We start from the raw sequence: 3322 nt of genomic DNA, 5'->3' as shown, positions 1-3322 counted from the left end.
TTTTTATGTCTCAATTTTTTCAAAATCCACTTACTTTGAGTAGTAGAAGTTAATTATATGCTGAAAATGTTGAATTGGGGAAAACCCTGTCCTAGGTTTCCGGGACTCTGCCACGAGGTATAGTTTGTAACCTCTTAGCATTTGTCTATTTGCCTTTAGTCCAGGTTACCCTTCCCAGAAATGCCATCTTTGCTGTCCGAAACTTTTTCCTTCCTCAATTAAGCTCAGTTTATACTTTTCTCTGGCTCCAGGTTTGAAGAACTGAAGTCCTTGGGGAGAAGACCTCCTTTCAAGCTGTAACCAGCCAACATCCTCCAAGCCAAGGATGCTGGAAGACCTGACTCGGCTTGCTGGACCCTAGACCCTCCTCTCTCTCCTCCAGCTTCCGGCGCAGCCCCTCTTAGAGGGGGCGTGGCGTGCCAATCTGGACCCGCCCTCCGGCTGCGCGCGATTGCGACCTGCGGTCACGTGAGCGCGGCGAGGGAGGGGGGGGCCCACTTCCGGGCGGCGGAAGGAGACGCGTCCGCGTGAGGACGAGGCGATTTGAAAACACGCTCTGGGAGCGAGCGGAAAGCCTGCGGCCGGCGGTTCACGGCGTGCTCCTGCGGGGCTTGACGGTCGCTCGCTCTCCGCCGCGTCTCCGCGTCCCGGGTCTGTCCGGGCTCTCAGGTGAGCGGCGTCTGTCTGTCCTGCACGGCTCTTCTGGGGCGCGAACACGCGAGGCCCAGGCGGAGGGACGGACTGCGGCGGCGGGTAGGGCGGCCGGGGTCCTAGCTGTCCCCCCACCCCGAGCGTGAGAGCCGGCCGAGGGGCTTCCGAAACGCCTCAAGCGGCCGCGGTCCGATTCGGAGGCTTGGCGGGTGTTAGGCCGGCGTGTGGGGGTCGGGCCAGAGACCCCACTCGACGTCCACTGAGGTATAGGAACCATGGTTTTCCTTTGGAAAAGAAAAATAAAAAAGACTAACGGAGTTTCCATTTTTGGTGTGCGAGCTCGAAAACGGGCGGGCAGATCTGATCGCTGTCCTCCTCCCCCTCCCCTTGACGGAGGACCCTCTCTTTCTGCCCCCTTGAATTTGGGGAACTTTGGAGACGCGAAGGGTTGGAGAGAATCACCGTAGGCCAACTGCTGCAATGCATGCTTTCTCTCTTTGATTTCTTCCTTTCTTTTGGAGAGCGGGAATAGTTGGAAATAAGGAGGAGAGGTAATGGGCTGGCCGCAGGGCAAACTACTTGGGAGTCTGCTTAAGTTGCAGTCTTTCTTCCGCTCAGGTTAGCGTTAAGACTGAACTGCAGCAGGTGTGTGTGTGTGTGTGTGTGTGTGTATGTATGTATGTATGTGTATGAGAGTTTTCAAGCTCACCAAAAAGGTGATCAAGTCCAGTGAGATCTCAGGCCCCGAGGCTGGAGTTAGCTTCCTTGTACTATCTACTGCTGTAAAAGTGGTCTAGTCTAGTAGAGCTATTTGACTTCCAGTGTTACGAAAATCTTTAAATGGAAATAATAACAGCATCTAATGGAACTTTAACCAAGTTCCTAGTGGGAAAAAAATTGTCAGTATGTTTCTGTAAATATTTGTCAAGATTTAAAAGTTATTAGCCCTCATAATTTTCCTAGCAGATTCACGAGAGTGTACTTGAAGTGATATGGCACAACTTATTTAGAACGAGGTCTGATGTAGATTGCTAGAGACAGACCCATCGTCAACGTGAGAGAGTGCCTAGAGGATAATGCAAGATGTCACAGGGTCAATTTTTCTTTATTGTGAACCGAACACTATGATAAAATTGTAAGAAAAACTTACAGAGTATGCTTGCTTAATAGGTAAAAACCAGCTCTGTATTAAAAGGGACCAGATGAGTCCTGGGGCTTTCTGGGTGTGTGAGGCTTGAATGTTTGGTAGGTATTGGTTCTGAGGCTGACACATGCATGTTGTGCTTGAAACAGCTGTCAGCTTACAGCTCTGGGTATGGTAAGCATGGACAGGGCAATTGCTTATTTAATCTGGTAACTGTACCTTGCCTTATAGATACATAACCACAGTAGAAAATATGTTTGGATAAGAATCACACCGATTCTAGAAGTAGGTTTTTTTTGTTTTGTTTTGTTTTGTTTTTTTAAATGGAGATGGTATTTTGCTGTATTGACCAGGTTCCTCAAAGTGCCTGCATTCATTCAGTCTTTCTGCCGGTCTAGTATTGACACAGGCACATGCACTGTGCTCCCTTTAAAGCCAGCTCTTAACCTCTTGTGTAATAGGCAACTTCTACTTAAGGGGTACCAAGGTAATAACATTGAATTTGGATATGCTGTCTTAGTGGAATTCATTCATTCATCCATTCATTCTATCAGCACTGTATACTTTTATTTATTTACTTTTAAATCTCCCATGTGTAGCATTGTGACTTTATGACCTGAGGTAATTCTGTTAGACCAAAAGTGCTCAACTGGGTGTGCAGTGGAAGACAGAATTTATTATTTTTGAAGAATGTGAAAGCTTTAAGAAAAGCTGGAGAGGGTTGTGGGAGCCACTTGAGTGCCTGCCGAGGCATGGTGCCTTGGCATGGTTAGGGAGTGCCCCATTTATAAAGAATAAGCAAGGAAAGCTCCCTGTCCTTGTCACATCTCTGTGTAGAAAGCTGTCTGATGGCCATGGCCAGGGGCTCAGAGAGGAGACAGTGTAGAGACAAAGCATTTACCAGTGGGAAAGCTTGAGTAGTAATCGGGTAGAAATAAGGACTGTTTAAAGCCAGTGACTTTGGAATGGGCAGGAAGCATGCAGATTAAAGGGTTGGTGAGCAAGAAAATTGGAATGGAAGGTGAAAGAATGTAATGGAGAATGAAGAAAAGTACAAGGTGATCTGGTTGTGCCTGAGTTGTTTACTTAGTGGCCTGACTAGTCCTTTTCTCATTCCTCGTAAATCACATTTCCTGTTATCTTGTTGCTTACCTTTGGGGTGGGGGAGGGGTGCAGAGGGTGGATACTGTTTTTTTATTTACGACTATAATGTTGAGAATGTTTGTGCCTTTATTTCTGTCTTTAGCAGGCATGTTCCTACTCCTGACCTTTACCTGGCTTTCTTGCTCATAAGATACTCATTCCTCCTTACTGCCTACTTGGGTCCTACCTGTTCTGTTTTGATTTGATTTGTTGTTTGATTGGTTTGTAGCATCTAGCTTTGATTCATGAAACTTCCTAATTATCTCTTTCATTAAAAATAGCAAAATTTTCACACTTTGTTAAATCCTGAGTACTGTGCACTTCTAACAGAAATATACCTGTGGTAAAAAACCAAACCAAACCAAAAAAAAAAAAAAAAAAAAA

General features: G+C 46.4%; 1 protein-coding gene across 2 annotated transcripts in view; it reads left to right on the top strand.

Moving 5' to 3' along the window:
- Positions 1–468: 468 nt before the first annotated feature.
- Tex10 (testis expressed 10) overlaps positions 469–3322 on the top strand; it is a 48676-nt gene continuing 45822 nt past the window's right edge. For both annotated transcript variants that reach the window (XM_029476084.1, XM_021159427.2), the window contains exon 1: positions 469–669. The gene's annotated coding sequence lies outside the window, so the exon portion shown is untranslated. The remainder of the gene's footprint in view (positions 670–3322) is intronic.

The sequence above is a fragment of the Mus caroli genome, chromosome 4, assembly GCF_900094665.2.
Source record: "Mus caroli chromosome 4, CAROLI_EIJ_v1.1, whole genome shotgun sequence".
Classification (NCBI taxonomy): domain Eukaryota; kingdom Metazoa; phylum Chordata; class Mammalia; order Rodentia; family Muridae; genus Mus; species Mus caroli.
Note: the sequence above shows the minus strand (reverse complement) of the source record. Positions and strands in the feature narration are given on the sequence as shown.